The sequence below is a fragment of the Dipodomys merriami genome, unplaced genomic scaffold, assembly GCF_024711535.1.
Source record: "Dipodomys merriami isolate MVZ:Mamm:240054 unplaced genomic scaffold, mDipMer1.0.p SCAF_3, whole genome shotgun sequence".
Classification (NCBI taxonomy): Eukaryota; Metazoa; Chordata; class Mammalia; order Rodentia; family Heteromyidae; genus Dipodomys; species Dipodomys merriami.
In genome coordinates, this window is record NW_027204492.1 from 111,534,958 (window position 1) to 111,555,567 (window position 20,610).

Below are 20,610 nucleotides of genomic sequence, written 5' to 3' on the forward strand. Positions count from 1 at the left end.
GCACCCACGCCCAGGATTCAAGCCCCAGGACTGGCACAAAGATGTAATTAAACTATGTAACTTGAGGATAGGGATAGGAGTGGGAATAATGGGGAAAACAATGAAGGAATGACATTGGTCATCATGCACTGTACTCTTGGTTCAACTACTTAACAATTAAAAAAATTAAGAAAGAAAAGGGGTGGCCCAAGAACTGGAGACCAAATTGAGGTCTCCCAAGCTGTATCTTGTCAGTGATATGATATCCCCTCTACCTATTTCTCCTTGCCATATAATAGTGAATCCAGTATGGACTGCATCTACACTGCTGTAGAAAGAGTCCCTGTGCAAGTGAAAGAAGAAAACCTGAATGAGAACACTCTCCCAGGACACAGTAGGGATTTCGTGTGACAGCGGTGTGTGTTTGTGTGTGGAGAGGGGCAGAGACAAAAGCCTAGCTGCCTTCTGGCACACCATTCATGCTGAATTATGAAAGAGTGAACTTCGCAGCCAGGAAGCTGGTGCTGCTAGCTCTCCTCTGTGCCTGCATGGAGTCTTTTTTTTTCTCCTTTTATAAACTTTATGGTCTTTTGCAAAAAATGGCTACAAATGCTGCAGATGTGGCAGGCTCCTGCGAGCAGATGTTCATGACTGTAAACTTCTCAGGGAAAAATAAATTAAATCTCAGCCTTTTAAGTCAATGGGCAAAATCCTAACATAACATTGTGGGCTCATGTGTTCTTTCTTTGCCCATTGTAGCGATGAAACCACAGCACTTCCTAGGAAGCACCCTGTGGGCGCCAGAGTCACAGAGACCGCCATGCTGTCTGGCTTTCACTGCCATGACTTATCTTCCTTTCTGGGTTTAACTGACAAGATGCATCCCATCACAGCACCGGAGGACAAACAGATCCAGGGACTCTACAGGAAGCAACCAAAGCAATAGCTCTCCCACCTCTGGGCTCACAGGAACTTCCAGCCCCTGCAACACCATTATGACCCATGCCAGAGGAGAAAGAATGGAGAATATCTAGACACCTGTGGAATTATTTAATCCCCCTCTTGTGTTGAAACCAGGACAGCCTTATAAAAACAGTAAGGCTAATCATCATGAAGAATGAAGGGCATTTGAGAACTAGAGCTTAAGAAGGAGCCACAGCTTCCTTGTTCTCACCCCCAACCCAACCTACCCCACCCCATTCCAAGAGCATCTCTTCCATGCTCATTTACCTAAGCACCTAAACACACCAGTGTGAGAAGAGATCAAGATACTTGTGTAAAACTATATACAATTTTACTTCAAAAATAAGGACAGAGCCAAGTGGCAATGGCTCATGCCTATAATCCCAGCTTCTCAGGAGGCTACTGAGAGCTGAAAATCACAGTTTGAAGGCAGCCTGGGCAGACATGGTCCACGAGATTCTTATCTCCAAGTAATGACCAAAAAGCCAGAAGTGGAGGTATGACTCAAGCAATAGAGCGCTAACCCTAAGCATAAAAGCTCAGGGACAGTGCCCAGGACCAGAGTTCAAGGCCCAGATCCAGCACACAACAAAAATCAGAGCAGAACAGAACATTCTCACTACCACGAGCAAGTAATTACAAAAGTTTCTTATCCTCCACCCAACTTCTCCTCCCTTTGTAGCATTTCTACCCACTTCCCCAGCTTAGAACTAAATGAGTAATAAATAACCATCTCCCTGACATCATGCTTTCACATTAGGCCAGGGCCTTGCAAAAAACCAGACTCCAAACCACTTTCAAAAGCAGAGTCCTCAAAAGCACCCTGCTCCTCCCTCGGACAATTCAACAAAGTACAGGCGGGTTCATAATCGGATTCCTTATAAGTGGAAAATAATGAGAACAACATCCCTTAAAACAGAGCTAGAGGGAAAGCCACGTGCAAAGATTGGACTTACTTTACATGTTCAAGAGTTTCCCAGGAAGCCAGGCCCCGACAGCAATCTAGCCAGCAGACAGCTGCTTCATTGCTAAGCCCAACCCGACCAAACTGGCCAGACTCCGCCCAGGTTCTGTTGATGGGAGTGGGCAAAAGGCCGAGGTTCCTTACATTCTCCAAGCAAGTTTGACCATCACTCACGTAAATGGGCAATTTGTTTTTAAAAGTCACTGCCAAGGGCTGGGAAGGTGGCTCAGTGGTAGAATGCTTGCATTGTATGCATGAGGCCGTGGGTTCGATTCCTCAGTACCACATAAATAGAAAAAAAAAAGAGAAAATAATAAAGGTCACTGCCAAGGGATTCTCTGACTGAATCATCAGATTCATGGAAGGATCCAGGGCTGGTTAATAAATTTGGTGGTCAGAAACTGAAGAGTTTCCCATCTGTGAAAACGACGAGTTTGTTTCTTGTGAATGCAGTGCAGGTGGTAGGGTCCTGGGGCGGGGTTCATTTGTGTGTGTTGAGTGCACATGTGAGCACCAGGAGACAATGCTGAGAACAGAGGTTCATAACCCCTACAATGACCAGGTGTGCTGCTGCATACCTGTAATTCCAGTTAGTCAGGAGGCATCGATATAAAGAATCATGGATTGTGGCTTGTGGACAGCCCATGCCAAAAGTTAGTGAGACCCCCATCCCAACCTATAAACTAGGCATGGGTGGTAGTACCTGTGAATCCCTGCTATATGGGATGCCATAGGTAAGAAGATTGTGGTCGCAGGCCAGCCACATGCAAAAGAATGAGACTCTATCTGAAAAATAACAAAAGCCAAAAAGGATTCTACTAACACTTGAGCCACAGCTGACAGAAGTGAAGGGAGAAATTGGTAACAACTTGTGGAATACAGTTAAAGCAGGGTAGCACAAGTAGTTCGTGTTCTGGCTTCTGTGGCTCAAAAGTTGGAGTGCCTGTCTAGCAAGTACAAAACCTGAGTTCAAGCCCTAGTATCACAGGAAGACAGGAAGGAAGGAAGACAGGAAGGAAGGAAGGAAGGAAAGAAGGAAGGAAGGAAGGAAGGAAGGAAGGAAGGAAGGAAGGAAGAAAGGAAGGAAGGAAGAAAGGAAGGAAGGAAGGAAGGAAGAAAGGAAGGAAGGAAGGAAGGAAGGAAGGAAGGAAGGAAGGAAGGAAGGAAGGAAGGAAAGGAAGGAAGGAAGGAAGGAAGGAAGGAAGGAAGGAAGGAAGGAAAGGAAGGAAGGAAGGAAGACAGGAAGGAAGGAAGGAAAGGAGGGAAGAAGGAAGGAAGGAAGGAAGACAGGAAGGAGAGAGGATAGGAGGGATACAGGTAGGAAGGAAGAAAGGAAGGAAGACAGGAAGGAGAGAGGAAAGGAAGGAAGGAAGACAGGAAGGAAGGAAGGAGGAGGGAGGGAGGGAAGTAAATACAGAAAATGGAAGAAAGAGCTAAGTAGTTAAGAAAAATATTCTGTTTAAAACATACTACAGAACTTAGCCAATAAAGGCTGGTCAGTTTTATTGTTTTCAAAGACCCAGCATTCATTGTCATTTCTATGTTGTTTTCCTATGTTCTATTTCACTAGTTCCCACTCTAATCTTTGTTATTTTCCTAACTTGTTTTCTTTACTTTTGGTTTGACTTTTTGAGACAGTCCATCTTTTCCAGGATGGCCCCAAACTTTCTATCCTCATGCCCTGGCCTCCTGAGTGTAGGGATTACAGGTAGGCACGACTACATCCAGCTCTTTCATTTGCTAGCTTCTTGCTATAAGATAGATTGCTCTTGTTTTTCCAAGTTTCTTAAGGTAGAAGTTATTTACTCAAAATCTTCCTTCTTTTTAATAGAGGCACTTACAGCTATAAAGTTCTCTGAAAGCACTGCTTTAACTGTATTCCACAAATTGTTACCAATTTCTCCCTTCACTTCTGACAGCTTATGCCTTATATATTTTGGATTCTGTTATTAACTGAACATATTTTTATATCTTCCTGTTGAACTCGCCATTTTAAAACTATAAAAATTCCCTTTGTCTTTAGTAACAATTTCTTAGAGTCTATTTTGTCAGATACTGGTATTACCTCTCTAGTTCTTTTTTTCTTTTGGCTGTACTAGTATTTGAACACAGATCTTTGCACCTGCTAGGCCAATACTCTACCCCTTGTTCTAGGACTCTAGACACACATAGGGTCTCAATTTATGCTGACACAAGCCTGAATTGTGATACCTTTATTTATGCTTTCCATGTTTCAGGGATGACAGATTAATGCCACCATGCCTAAGTTTTTATTAGTTGTGATGGACTCTCACAAGAATTATTGCCTTGTCTGGCCTCAAACCATGATCCTCCTGATCTCTGCCTCAAAGGATTACAGGTGCAAGCCATCACACCCAACACACTAGTTCTTTTTGGTTAATGCTTACATGATACATCATTTTTCTATTTGTTCAACCTATTATGTCTTTAAATCAAAGATGTGTCTGTCATAGACAACATATGGTTGGTTTTCAGTTCACTGTGAAACTGTCTTAATTGCACAGTTTATTAATGTATTTCATGTTTTACTTATTTCATAGAATTGCTAATGACCATACCTTCCATTTTTCTATTTTCTAGCATGTCTTTTTTTTTGTTCCTATAATCCTCCATTATTGCTTTCTTTTGTGTTAACAAGATAGAGTTAAGGTACATGTCTCCCTTTTTCTATTTCTATCATTTTTGTTTTTGTTTTTGTTTTTGGGGGGTCCAGTCGTGGGGCCTGAACTCTGGGCCTGGGTGCTGTCCCTCAGCTCTTCAGCTCAAGGCTAGCACTCTACCACTTGAGCCACAGCACCACTTCTTTTTTCTTTTTGCTTATGTGGTGCTGAGGAATCGAACCCAGGGCCTCAGGCATGCAAGGCAAGCGCTCTACCTCTGAGCCACCTTCCCAGCCCCTATTTCTATCATTTTTACACTCGCTGTTTTTAATACACATGCAGTCACTTTTCTTGAATTGGTATAAACTATTGGTTAATTTCTAGAACTAGTTTATATCTCTGTGTTGCTTATGCAGAAACTTAAGATCAGCCAGAGTGAGAGCTTAGGCCATTGTCAGTTCATTTTTTTAAAATCATATATGCAGCCCTGGGCAAAGTCAGGCCTGTACATAAGGGTAGCCTTCTAGATTGCCAGGAATATGCTAGAGCTTTTGAAGGCCCCTATGAACATCTCATTTCTTAGTTTTCCCATGTAAGTTTTTTTTTTTTTTATGCTTAGCTAGTTATTTGTCCCCAACTCCCACCATGGCCTTGGGCAGCTATGATATGAAACAATTGCTGCTGATTGGTTTTGACAAATGACAGTGAGGAGAAGGCTTTTCACACAGGATGAGTTGTGAGTCAGGTCAAATAAAGATAAGCTTTGTGAGGAGGGTTTTCTAAGGAACTGTAAAATAGGTCAAATAATGGCCGTTCTCTGAGAATGGGTTTTGGAGAGAGCTCCAATCCTACTCTGACCCATACAGCGCTGCTGGGCCGCTGGCCCTCACTGTAATCGCAGGCTGCTTTCAAGGCTATGACTGCAGTGGGGCAAGGAGAATAGGACTAAGGCAAGTGGAAAGGCCAGAAATGATCTCTGAGATTCCATCATCTTTTTCATAACTGCTCTCCAAATTGCTACAAGATTTTGATTGCTTTTGGTTAATTTCCAGAGTTCTAAAAAACAAAAAAAAGCTTATTGGATCCATAATGGCCAGTATCCTTGTTTCTTGTATGGATTTTTCAGAAATGTGACAGATAAATGAATAAACAAGACAAAAACAGCAACAAAGCAAAAAACAAAAACAAAAAAAACCAAAGAAACCTTCTTGTTCTGTTTCCAGGAGTTCATCTTTTTTTTTTTTTTTTTTGTCAGTCATGGGGCTTGAACTCAGGGCCTAGGCAAAGTCCCTGAGCTCTTCATCTCAAGGCAAGTGCTCTACCACTTGAGCCACAGTGCCACTTCTGGGTTTCTGGTGGTTAAGTGTCTTATGGACTTTCCTGCCTGGGCTGGCTTTGAACCACGATCTTCAGATCTCAGCCTCCTGAGTAGCTAGGATTCTAGGCGTGAGCCACCAGCACCTGGCTCCAGAGTTCATTTTGATAAATATTTTAAGTGGCACATAGGCATTGCACCTTTGTGTTCCTCTCCTAAGGGTACACTTATATATACTATTGCTTATTTTAAATTCTACTGGTTGTATAGACACTATTTTAAAGAAGTTTATAAGGCTAAAAAGCAAAGTAAGTTCTTGCAATTTTTTTTAGTTTGGGGGCATAGCCCAAGTGGTAGAGTGCCAGCTAAGCAAGTCAGCTGCACAAGTTAAAGGCTCTGAGTTCAATCTCCAGTACTGCCAAAGACAAAAAAAGAAAGCCAACACCTCTTTGATGTATATAAAGCCCCCTTTGAAGAAGGTTATATAAATAATACATGTCTTAAGACTGAGGACAGAGGCATCAAACACTGAACTGCCAGGCTTCAACTTTCACACATGTATATTTATTCAAGAACCCAGCACACATTCTTTCCTATATCCAAGGGAATTAACTTCTTTCTCTATATTCAAAAGAACAAATTCTTCTATGCTTACTTGACTCCTTAGCTTTCTAGTTATCAGTAAATAATAATCAAGCATGGTTAATATTAATAGTAAATTAAAGTTTACCTCTCAAAGACTAAAGATTTAAGCCAGTAATCAACAAATTTTAAGGCACCCATAAAGTATACTAAGTATTGTCATACCTGTCCCTCCAATATTTTCCTCACAGTATATAGTTTTCATGTTCAAGAACCCACAGCAATATGAGTGAATTTTGATCAGAAAGATACTAAGGCAGAAGACATTTTCCCCTACATATAAAGTCATACAATTAAAAAAGTGTGATCTCTAACTTCTCTGAAAGAAATGCCTAATTTGCTAGAGGAAAATCCTTGACAATTTGAATTTCTGTTAGAGCCTTTCATATTTGTAAAATGTTTCATCAGAAAGGGAAGATCTGGTCATTTCTCTTTTGGAAAAAGAAATTTTTTTTTCTTGAGTCCCCCACCCCACCCCCACCTTGAGTTCCTGCCATCTGTTGGAATGATTTGCTGAATGCTTCCTTAGGAGGTAGAGTCTGGTTTGAGTGTGCCTAATCTAATAAAAGAGTTATGTTTCGTGCTAAATATTCATTCCGAAAATGACAAGAAAATCCAGTGGTATCTTAGCCTCAGAGAAGGAAAAATAAACACTTCCATTTAAGCCAGAAATCAAGGTAGTGGCCATGATACACAAATAACTGGAAGATTTGAGGCCTAGTTCTGAGAATAGGCAGGCTCTCTGGGTGTGAGGTAAGCTACATGTGTTGTATTAGTCATGTATCAGCACAGTAATGCTACATAACAAAGCATCCTCAAAATCAGTGACTTAAAAGAATTCGTTCAAACACTTTCCACATCTGCAGATTGGCTGGCATTTGGATGATAGAGACTGAGGTTAGCTAAACTGACTGTAAGCTACAGGTTGGAACAAGATCAGCTCCAGAAATGGAAGAACAAAGAGTGAACAAATGTAGCAGTGGTACTCACTAGACACTGTGGAAAATGGACTATACAACATGTGGATGGGAACAGGAGGGGAAAATTGGGTCAGAATGAGGGAAGAGGTGACATGGTCCAAAAAGAAATACACTCATTACCTGATTTATGTACCTGGAACCCCTCTGTATATCACCTTTACAATAACAATAAAAATTTTTAAAAATTATATATACATGCATTTATATATATATATATATATATATATATATATATATATATATATATATATATATATATATACAGAAACACAAGTTACAGCTGGCTTGGATGGGTAACTACCTCATGACTCAGCTTATTCGTAGTCTAATAGTATCTACCTTTTTGTCACTGTTTAGGAACCCTTTACCCCTGGTATTTTTGGTTTTGATACCCCTTGTTTGTTTCTTAAGATATATGAAAAAGGTGTGGGATGGAAAGTTCTATGGCCAAACTGCATCTCTCTAGGGAAATTACCAACCCAAATAAGAGTGGAGCTGAGCACAAGCTTTGAACACGACAGCTTGACAATGAATGATTTGGGTCAAACAGATATGGCAATTAAAAGACATGAAAAAACCTTGCATTTCAGAAATGGAGTGCTTCTGAAATAGTAGAAGCTGTTGTGATGATTTCTCCCCTCTGTGAAGAGAGTGTTAGTGTGACAAGATTATAAAAATTGACCCAATTGCTTATGTCTCCCTGTTTCCACAACCCATTTGCCAGGGGACTCTGCAGAAACTTTCTGCTGCCTCTAGGCCTCAGTCATGTGGCTTGCTGGCAAAAACAGGAAGTAAGAGAAGATAACACAAACTGAAACAAGGAACTTGCATATATGCACTGGCTCCCTCTTGCCCTCTGCTATCACTGTGAGAACATATCTAGAATATGCACACATGCAAATGTCACAATGACCACCCCCTTTGTACAACGAATATATGCTGACAAAAAATCCTTTCAGGGCTGGGAAGATGACTCAGTGGTAGAGCGCTTGCCTTGCATGCCTGAGGCCCTGGGTTCGATTCCTCAGCACCACATAAGCAAAAAAGAAAAAAGCCGGAAGTGGTGCTGTGGCTCAAGTGGTAGAGCGCTAGCCTTGAGCTGAAAGCTGAGGGACAGCGCCCAGGCCCAGAGTTCAGGCCCCACAACCAGACCCCCAAAAAAAATCCTTTCAAAATTGACACAGGAGAGAAAAGAGCTTTTCCTCCCTTTACATGTGATTGTTATATAACCACCTTCTGATCAAGTCTAAGAAGTATCGCCAACCTTCTACGATGGCAGAGCAAGAAGGTGGAAGGCACTTGGGTTCAAGAGAGGTTGCCAAGCCATTTAATTAACTCTGGTGTGAATCACTCTTCTTTGGAAGTTTTGTTTTCTTTTGGTGCTAGGGATTGAACCCAGGGTCTTGCACATTCTAAGTACCTGCTTGACAACACAGCTCCACCTCAGCTCTTTTCATTTTGTGAGGTGATTCATTCTCTTACTGAGAAGTCTTAAGGTTGGAATGCTTTTGCCTGGTGTGCTTCTTTTTTTCTTTTATTTATAGTTGTGCCTTGCAAGCTGCTGAGCTTCTGTGAATGATTCTAGGTACTCACTTCCTGTCATCGTTTTCAGCCTTTGTAAACATTTCTACTTAGGAGCACAATGCATACAAGCCTCATTCCTGCTATTATAAAAGTGAATCCCTGGGAACTGAAGCATTCAAAGCACCTACCCATTCCAGACCTTCCATAAGTGAACACTACACCAAGAGACAACACAGCTATGGTCGGTCCACATCTTTCCTTAAGTCCACTAGCACTTGACATTCTATAGCTGGAAGGAACATGACCTTCAACAGAATGGATCTCTCTGTTTAGGCCCAGTCTCATTTCAATGACTTTTCATGTTTCCCTAGATGTTATTGGAAACCGTTTTGCATCCCCACCATCACACACACACACACACACACACACACACACACACACACACACACACACACACACACTTTTTATCTTGAAAATAATGCCACAAATCTCTGAACATGGTTGTAGCCTAGCCCCCTCCACCTGCATCTCCCAGAACTCCCTTGATAGAAGTGGGAAGGAAGTTAGAAAACTCACCAGTTTCTGCTGCAGGCTGGCACCATGGACGAGGTAAAAAACTATCTCCGACATACTTGAACTGTGGAGGTGGGGAGGGGGTCCCACCTTGACAGTCACATCTACTGTTCCAACAGGAAGCAAGGCAGGGTCTCTTGCATTCTCCAGAACATTTTCTATAAAGAGCTCAATCAATGCTGGGTTAACTTGCACAGGATGTAAGGAATCCCAACTGTGCTGCAGGTGGGTCTCATTCAGGTTCTTTGTTTCAGGCAGACCACAGAAAGATGCCCAAGTGGGGGTGCAGGTCATGTTTATTCAAAGCTTTCTCCAGAGATCCGTCAGTAGCAGTAAGCACAGCAGCTGTGCAGAACATAACAGCGGCTTGTGCACTGCCCACTGGCCCAGTCCGGCTGGACTCACAGACTCGGCCCAGCAGCCACCAGTTTGGTTCTGTTGCCAGGTTCACATTGTGTCCGTCAGGACAACCTCTATATCATGTCGCCCAGCAGCAACACCTGATCACATCCTGTTCTCCAATGGCCACACACTGTCCTTCAGGGGTGCCTGTTTATACCCTGTCTACACAAAGATGGCATTTGGCCAAGGATAGCCACACAAGGCCCTGCATGCATGTCCAGACTCGAGGCTACGTGCAGGGATCCCTAAGGTAGTACATGTGTACTGGACTCGAGGTTACATGGATATACAGAAGCAGCTGAATCCCAGTCTGGGGAACATACAAAGCCCAAAGCCCTCTAGAAGCTACAGTGAGAAAAGCCCGACCTGCTCCTTTTACCCTACACCAACTATGCCTCCCATGATGGACTACAGCTGACAAAATGCGTCCAGGTGAATCATATTCTTTAATTGGGGCCCCAGTTCCTCCAGATGGGTTTTCTGTTATGCACACTATCATAGGAAGCCAAGGAGAAGCTCACAGATTCACAGCCTAGAAGCGGTGCCTAGGCTCACTCTTCCCTGGCCTCATGCTCTTTCTCCTTCTCTTTGTGGGCATCTGAGGCTCAGCTGCCAGCATTTAGTCCTCATGATTCAACTGCAGAGGCCCTCCTACCCGCTAGTGCACACAGCCCACGCTGTCTTACGCTCCTTTTCCAAGCAACATTGTTACAGCTGCTCCCGGCAACTTCTACAAAAGGCTCATGAACTGGAGAGGAAATAATTGTTCTGCAGGACTAATATACAGAGTAAAATCTCCTCCAGAAATCTACCCCAAACACCCATTGTACTCCTATGACCATTTTTTGTTGTTGGTCAAAAGGTTGTTTTTCGTAAAAAAGCCATGAATGCTCAGGTTAATAAGGCTCCTTTGCTTTGTGCTGGTCCTGGGGCCTGAATTCACAACCTTGGCCGCAGCCAAGGTTTTTTTCCTCAAAGCTACCATGGTATCACTCGATACACAGCTCCATTTGTGGCTTTTTTGGTAGTTAATTGGGGATAAGAGTCTCACAGACTTTCCTGCCTGGGCTAGCTTTGAACCACAGTCCTCAGATCTCAGCCTCCTGAGTACCTAGGGTTATAGGCATGAGCCACCAACCGTCCATTTGAAGGCTACTTTTATCATCCCTTCCTTTTCCAACACCAGGAAATTTCTGATGGGCACCATAACATGGGAAACTGAATAAGCACTTTGCATTGCTACTTTCCTATTGCTACCTAAGAGCTGACCACGCACTTAGAGGCTGATAGCAACATAAATGTCTTTTCTTACAGCTCTATAGGTCAAAAGTCTGGGAACAATGTAGCCCAACTGAGTCCTCTCTTTCGAGTACAGTGGATAAAATGGTGCTGGCTAGGAAAGAATCCTTTCTGGAGATTTAGAGGATGCATTGGCGTCCATGATCATTCAGCTTGCTGGCAGATTTCAGTTCCTTGAGCTAGTTGTCAGCAGAGACACTGAGTTCCTTATAGCTGCCTTGCATTCCCCAGCACCCTGCCCTCTCCATCTTTAAGGCTCTCATGCTATAAATCTCACTTCCTCTTCTGTTACACAGCATCTGATAGAGAACCCACTATAATCTCCCTACTTTAAGGTTATCAGATCACTAATGTTAATTCCATCTGCAAAGTCCCCTTTGCCATGCAACCCAATACAACCACAGGAATAACATCCACAAAGAGACTCTAAATTCTGATGGGTCCCTGTCATTCTCATCCATTCCATATGTAAAATATATTCACCCCATCCCAGCATCCCCCAAGATGGCATCCCTTTGTAACCATCATTCAAAAAGCTCATGTATGACTCACCAATATAAAAGGTCCCCATCTTAGAATTTACATTGCTTGAATCAGATACAAATAAGACTCTGAGTATAGTCCGTCAACTTGAGAGCACAATTCCTCTTTATCTGTGGATGAGTGGAAATAAGGAACCAAGTTACTTGTTTCAAACAAGTAGAGCAGACACAGAATAAAAGTTACGGACATGCTTCCCTTAAAAGGGAAACATGCAAAGTAGAAATGCATGTTTTTTAATTCAGCCAAACTCCATTAGGCTTCATGGCTTTAGAATAACCCACAGTTGCTTCTCAACTTACTTCTGCCGTTCTTAGTTTCACCTTCTGACTCTCAGTTCCCGCTGAGTCTTCCTTGTTCACAAAAGTTAGCACATGTTTACACCTGAGTATATATTTCAGCTTGGTTCTTACCAACAGAATCTGGGGAGTCTAATTGTCTTCTTTTCTTCAGTGTTTCTATTGGTAGGAAACGGCAAGAACTTTGTGAAACTCCTGTAAGTGTTGAGGGATTCACTCCATTAGAAAGAAGCCAGACTCACAAACTTGTGTGTGTGTGTGTGTGTGTGTGTGTGTGTGTGTGTGTGTGTGTGTGTGTGTGTATGTGCGTGCGCGCGCTAGATCCCGGGGCTTGAACTCAGGATCTGAGTGTTGTCCCTGAGCTTGTGTGCTCAAGGTTTATGCTCTATCATTTGAGCCTCAGCTCCAATTCCAGGTTTGTTTGTTTTGTGGTTTGGTTTGGGTTGGGTTGGGTTTGGGGGGTATTTCATTGGCCATAAAAGTCTCACAGACATTCCTGTTCCAGCTGGCTTCAAACCATGATCCTCAGATCTCAGCCTCCTGGGTAGCTAGGATTATAGACATGAGCCACGGACACACAGCTACCACAAATATTTTGAAGACAATCTCTTTTCTTGTTTTTGGTGTCTACTAAGATGGTTGAGGATGATGCACTTATGCTTTCTACAGGGTCTCTGACTTGATAACAATGATCTGTGAATCACACTTTGAATCTCATCAGACCCTGTATGTGACTGAACACTTGGAGCTTTGTAATCTGCATAGGTTGAACATTTCCCAAATTATCAAGCATCATTTTGTTGAATGATTCTTTCCTCGATTATCTTTCCTCCCACATCTTATTATAAAGAATAACCAAACTTTTCCTTGAAATATATTGCTGAGAAGTCTCAACTAGTCATGTTTTTATAAGTTCCAATTCCTATAAAATTGCAGGACTCAATTCTGCTCAGTCTTCTACCACCATTACAATGATCATTCTTACTCTGGTTTCCAAAATCATGTTTCTCACTCTTTTTTTAGTGTCTTAACATGTGGTTAATTTCATGTTATATGAATTCTACTTCAATGATTTTTAATTAGAAAATGATGGCAGTTATTAGATGAATGTAACAAAATCTTGAATAATTCTTTTGGAAAACATGAGCAATGGATTTCTGATTTTTTTTCTCTTAGCAATCATGTTGAGCCAATTTGTGCCTATGTATGAATATGGCCTAAGAAAACAAATCTGTGTTTCAAAACAAATATCCAGAGCTACTATGAAATCCATATGTCCCAGGCATATGCTGTCTGGAGAGGAGTAAGCCCTAGCAGCAGGACAAGACTCTCCTCCACAATGCAGCAAGACCAGAGTAAGCCATTCCCATTTCCTAAGAATTTATCTGAAACCTTTGTTTATACATGTTAATTGTACAAAATGGTTCCATCGTAACATTTCCATACATACTTATCCTTTGATCCAATTCACCACACATTACAATTTGTCATCTACTTGCTGGCCCATTTTCTTACCATTTTTAACAAGTGCCATTATTCTACTTTGATACATGAATGTACATACTTTGATCATATTCACACTTTCTTCACATTCCCTTCCCATTTATTCCCATCACCAAACCAGCCCTGTTTTACACTTACAGCATTCAATATGTTTATGCCTACATTCCCCATATGAGAGAAAACCTCCAATCATCTTTCTCAGCATGGTGTATTGCACCTAATATAGTTACTGCCACATCTATTTTCCTGAAAGCAATGTAAGATCACTATTCCTTATGGTGAATAGTCACATTTTTTGGTCGATTCATCACTTCATGGGCATCCAAGCTGACTTGAACTTGGCTATGGTGAGCAGTGCCACTAAAAACACGGATGTGCATATATCTCTATGGACTTAACATTCCTTCAGATACATGCCCACAAGTGATATAGCAGAATCCCACGGCAGATCTCTGTTGTACTTGATGGCAGGCACTCTACCACCTGAGAGGGCCTTCAGCCTTTCTGTTTTACTTATTTTCCAAGGAGGGTTTGGCCTTATTTAGGCTGGCTTTACCCTGATTCTCCTACATAACTGAGATGCCAGGTCTACAACACTGCACCCAGCTTTTATTGGTTCAGATGGGTTATCATGAACATTTTACCCTGCCTGGCTTTAAACTGTGATCCTCCCAATCTCAGCCTCCTAAATAGTAGGTTTATTGATGTGGGGCATTGATTTGTTTTTAGTGTTATTGTTTTGTTTTGTTTTTCGGTCATGGGGCTTGAACTCTAGGCCTGGGAGCTGCCCCTGAGCTCTTCAGCTCAAGGCTAGCACTCTACCACTTGAGCCACAGTGCCACTTCTGGTTTTCTGGTGGTTTATTGGAGATAAGAGTCTCAATGGACTTTCCTGCCCCCACTGGCTTTGAACCACGATCCTCAGATCCCTGCCTCCTGAGTAGGTAGAATTACAGGTGTGAGCCACTGGTGCCCAGTGTATGGGGGTTCCTCTCTCCTCCCCCACATCTTTACCAACATTTGTTTTTGTTTTCTTGATGACAGCCATTCTGATTGGGGTGAGATGAAATCTCATTGTCTTGGATTTATATTTTCTTTATGGCTAAGTATGTTGAACATTTCTTCCAGTACTTATTTTCTACTTGAAAATTAATTCATTTAACCGTTTGGTAATTGGATTATTTGTTCTTATAGTGTTTTATTTTCCTGGCCCTTTACCCATTCTGGTTATTAATGCCTTATCAGATGAATAGCACTCAAATATTTTCTGTGGTTCTATACATTATCTCATCACTCTTGTTATTGAACCTTTTGCTCTGCAGAAACTTCTTTTTATTTTGCCGGTATTAGGGCTTGAATTCAAGTCCTCATGTTCTCACTCAGCATTTTCAACTCACAGCTGGTACTCTACCACTTGCTTCTTTTTTATTATTGTATTTGTATAGTTGATATGCGAAGAGGTTACAGGTACATGAATCCGGTAGAGGCCAAGGATCCAAACTCTTCTCCTAAACCCTCTGCAGCTACCCAGGAAAGACTCCTGGGGCACAGCTCCGCCCCTGCACCAGCAAACTACAACTCCCAACTCTCCCCAAAACTCTGGCCAGAGGTCAGCAAGCCTCCCCTTCCGCCCCCCACCCCCATCTGAGAAAGGCAGGTAGAGAGGCACCTGGGAAAACCACTTGATTCTTGATCCTCAGCTCTCAGCCTTCTAGTATTTAGGGTTACAGGAATGAGTACCAATGGCCAGCTTGTACAGAAGCTATATACTTGATGCAGTGACATGCGTCAATTCTTGCTGAGTTATTGGAGTCCTATGCCTATACATACCTAACATGTCACTTGTGCCTTTATCTTCTAGTGTTTCAAAGTATTAGGTCTTAGGTTAATATTTCTGATTCATTTTGAACTAATTTTTGTACAGAGTAAGAGACAGGAATCTAGTTTCAGCCTTCTATATGTGAATACCCATTTTCCCAATACCATTTGGTGTGAAGCTACTGTCTTTTCTCCACATATGTTTTTGGCACCTTTGTCATAAATCAGATAGCTGTACTATGTGAGCTTATTTCTAAGTGCTCTATTCTGCTCCATTGGTCTATGTGTCTGTGTTTTTAATGTCTTTTATTGTGAAAATACTGTACAGAGGGGTTACAGTTACATGAGTAAGGTAAAGAGTACATTTCCTATCAAGCATTGTTGCCTCCTCCTTTGTTTTTCCCCTACCATCCCTTCCTTCCCACCTTCTCAACTACACTCACCGCCCCCACACACACACACCTAAATTGTAAAGTTCCTTTAACGTCTTGTACATCTCATTGCTGCAATGGGTCTACCTGTATCCCTATTTAAACATTTTGTTTTTTCCCTTCCCCTCACCTTCCCAAATTATACCAACATCAAATACAGTGAAAACAAGGGTTATAAGCATGGGGGAGGGACATACAAATCAACAAAAATAAATAAAAAAAAAAACCAGAAGTGGTGCTGTGGCTTAAGTGGTAGAGCACTGGCATTGAGCTGAAGAGCTGAGGGATAGTGTCTAGGCCCAGAGTTCAGGCCCCACGATTGATTTAAAAACAAAAAAAGAGTATCAGACTTTCCTTCCTTCCTTGGTTGGCTGTGAACCACAAGCCTCAGAAGCAGAAATTTTTAAAAAGATAAAATGACTTCTTTGCTAGTGTCTTAAAAGATATAAAATGGTGGCCTTAATAATGGGAATACTAATTTTCTTTGAAATTTTCTATATTAACTTGTATTATTAATTTTGAACATATTTTTATTAGATGTTAGCTTTATTGAGAGAAGGGCGTAGGACTGGTATGTCAGACTCACTGAATGCACACACAATGCATGCTATGTGTCTGTTTTTGTGCCAGATTTTTTTACACTCTTAGCCAAAAGAAAAAACAAATTAGAACAATGTTGAGATTTCATTTCAGTCTAGTCAGAATGGCAAACATCAAGAAAGCAAACAATAACAAATTCTGTCCTAGATGCAGGAGAAAAGGAACCATTGTATGTTGTGGGTAGAAATGTAAACTAGTACAGCTGCTATGGAAATCAGTATGGAAGGTTTGCAAAAAAAAAAATACAAATAGAACTACTGAATGATCCTGCTATACTCTTCCTGTGCATATATCCAAAGGAGTGTTGGTTATCATACAGTAGAGCCACCCACACACCCATACTTATAGCAGCACTATTCACAATAGCCATACTAGGTGCCCATAAAATTATGAATGGAAAAGGAAATTGGGATACGTACACACACACACACACACACACACACACACACACACACACACACACACATACATACAGAGGGGGGAGGGAAAGAATGTAGCCTTGCTCAACCAGATAGAAGCAAGAAATTATTCATTTGCAGAAAAATGGATAGGAGTGGAGATCAATTTGTTTTGTAAATAAGCTAGACAGAGGAAAACAAATATTCCACATTTTCATTCATAGATAGAATCGAGACTGAAACAGAGGAGGAGGGGGAAAAGGAGAAGGTGACAGAGGCATGAATATAATTGAAGTACCTTATATACAAGTATACAAACAGAATATTGAAAGCCATTAGAAGCTGTTGGGCACCCAGTAGCTTATACTTATAATCCTAGCTACTTGGTTGCTAAGATTGAAGGACTGATGTGCAAAGCCAGCCCAGACAGACAAATCCACAAGACTTTACTTAGGGGTGTGATTGGTATTTCGGGTGCTTAAACACACCTGCTTTGTGGAGTTCAATGCCTAGGGGTGTGCTGAAGTAGTGGAGTTGCCTTCAATTCCTTCTTCTTCCTCTATGTTGTCTTGTGACACCTGTGCTTGACAACCCAGTACTCTTAATGCCATGTCTGATCACTCACTCTCATCTGAGAAAGCTGTTGAACAGGCTATCCTCTAAGTAGGCCTATGCCCTCGTTAGACATTTCATATTACATCTACCAGTATGTATGACTAAGGACGCTGATGCATATAATGTGAGATGTCTAATGAGGTCCCTGGTGCCAATCCACAAGCCTCACCTAAGACCGCTTCACACTTTGCTCAATGTTCTCAACGATGCCTATTCTGCCAACCCTCCAGCAGCCCAGTACTGGGCAGTCAAAGTCACCGCTGAACAAACATCCCAGCATTGATACCATGACACAGAATCACTTTGCATGCTGAAGAATGAACACCCCTCCCCACCTCATCCTAATTCTGCCTGGAATTAGGCCTTGTGCCTACTTTACACAAGCTTGAAATCACCTCTGGACACTTTTATAAATGCCTATTTCTCCATTGTTAGACTGGTAATCCTCTGTTTGCAGAAGGCCTTTGGGTGCTAAAGAAATATTCCCTTTCTCTATCCAGATCCTTATGACTCCCCCCAGTACTCTCCTCCTCCTACAGATTGTTCTGGGATGTCTAAGACTCTCCCGAATACTATTTTCTGATGGAGATCCTTGTTGCCCAACTAATGCCTGAAGTTTCTAAGTGTTACACACACATTATTATGGGTAACATAGATGAGGAAGTCAGGAGTAGAGAAGCAAGGAATGTGTCCCAAGATTACCAAATACTAAGTGTTTGAGCCAGAATTTGAATCTAGACAGTCTAACTTCAGAGGGGTGTTTGCAACCACTATGTGCTATGCTAGCCTAGGACCATCCTTTAGACACTCATTTTGACTAGGGATAGAAGTGACAAGTGGAAACCATCCCCAACCTCCAACTGGACTACAAGGCAATTAAAGAAAAACAGTGCTGGGGAGAAGCAAAGGTGACTGAAATCAATTTGAAAAGGAGATAGAGTAAAGGAGCAAGACAGTAATGAGCTCAGAATACTAAAGCTTTAAACTCAGTTTCTTTCCATATGTCTTCTGTCTCACTGCAGCTGAAAGTTGACTTTCTTGCTCTCCAGATTATCATTCATGGATGCTGACAAATTCTATGCTCAGAGAATAGAGTGGAAAAGCTGTGATCTCCACTGAGCCAAGTCAAGCTCCACACATGGTGAAGCCAATTAAAAAAGTTGATTGGGTCATATTTTAAAACATTTAATTATTGTGTCTATCAGCCAAGGAAGGAAGGAATGCAATTTAAAACTTAAAGTCACTATAATTAGCTATTTTGCCATCTAAGGAAAAAATTTTATCATTGAAAAATAGATACCTACATTGTTTGTCCCCCTCATAAATGTTGGTCAAGAAAAGAATAAGAAAATACTGGAGTATGAGTGCCTGTACATTTTTCTGTGCTGCTCAAGGTCAGGTCAAATGATGGCAAGGTAGGGGCTGGCGTTGACCTGTAGATTTGATTGTTTGGTCTGCATATTGTCAGCTTGCAGTAATTTCTTTCCTCTTGGTGTTTGAAATTAGAAATACTTGCCAGCATAGAAAAAAATAGGCAAGTTTTCTTTGACAGATGTATTGCAAATAAGTTCTACTGTTCTGTAGCTTGCCAAAATTCTCTTAGTCATGAACTCTTATAAACAAAAGTTTTTGTAAACTTCAATGAAATCCAATTTATCAATCTTTTCCTTTATGGTTAATATTCTGTGACATGTTTTTTTAAAAAAAAACTCTTTATGAAATTCATGAAGATATTATCCCATGCTTTCCTCTAGCTTTATTGTTATACCTTTCATAATGAGATCTCTATTACATCTTGAATTAATTTTGTGCATGGTAGGAATTCCAGGTTCACTGTTTTCCATATAGATTCAATTGCTCCAGCACCATTTACTGAAATGGTGCTGAATTATTCTGGCTTCTTAAATTACAAATCAAAAGTGTTTATGTGTGGATGTATTTCTGGGCTCTTCATTCGGTACCATTAATCTGCTTACCATTTGCAAAAACGTATACCATACTGTCTTAATTACTGTAGCTTTATAATAAGTCTTGATATTTGCTAATCTAAGTCCTCCAACTACTCTTCAAATTTATCTTGATGATTCATTAGCCTGAACACTTAAAATTGGTGCATGTATGGAATCTAGATCTTAAAAGTTAAAAAAAGAAAGAATGACACAAGTGTAAAATGAGGGAACTGTTTGGAGATAAGAGCTAGTAAGATAGCAGAGGAGAGAAGAAGAGGGCAAACCCAGAAGTGAACATGACTGAAGTTATTCATATGCTATTAGAATACCAAAACCCATTAAAATTGTTTAAAAGGAGCCAGGCACTGGGCTAGCAAGGTGCTGGTAAGCTCACACCTGTAATCCTAGCTACTCAGGAGGCTGAGATCTGAGGATCATGATTCAAAGCCAGCCTGGGCAAAAAAAAAGTCCCCATGAGACTCTTATCTCCAATTAACCACACAAAAACCAGAAGTGGTATTGTGGCTCAAGTGGTAGAGCACTATCCTTGAGCACAAAGTGGCTCAGGACAGCACCCAGGCCCTGAGTTCAAGCCCCATAACTGACAAAGGGAAAGGAAGGAAAGGGATATGAAAGAGTAGTATAGGGAGGTTTTTTTTTTTTAAATCAAAGTATATCATATGCATGTTTGGAACTCTCAGTGCATATATGTTACAAGTTAACAATTATGTAACCAACACAAAAGAGATGAACTGGGCAAGGATAGGAGATGACGCATTGAATCTCTACATAGTAGTGCCTTTACAGATGGACTAGGCAGGCTCCAATTTGCCACAGTACCCATCATTCCTTATTGTTTACTATCACCACAGCAGCTGGGCCAGTGCTACCCTCCATCTTACTCCAGACTCATTTGTCCTGCTACCTAGACCCAGGAAATATCTGAATTAATAGACTAACTTAGCTGGGCCTTTTGCTGTAGCCATGAGGAGTATCCCAGGGGGAAGCTAAACTCTTCTAGATAATTGAGGAAAATAGAAAGAAGCCCGAAGAGATCCTCTGTGAGCAAAATTCCTATATTCCAGCACTCCTGACATTTTGAGCCAGACCACAATTTGTTTTGGGGGCTTATCCTGTGCATTAGAGGATGTTTAGTTAACATCCCTAGCCTATATCCACTGGATTCTCATAGTATT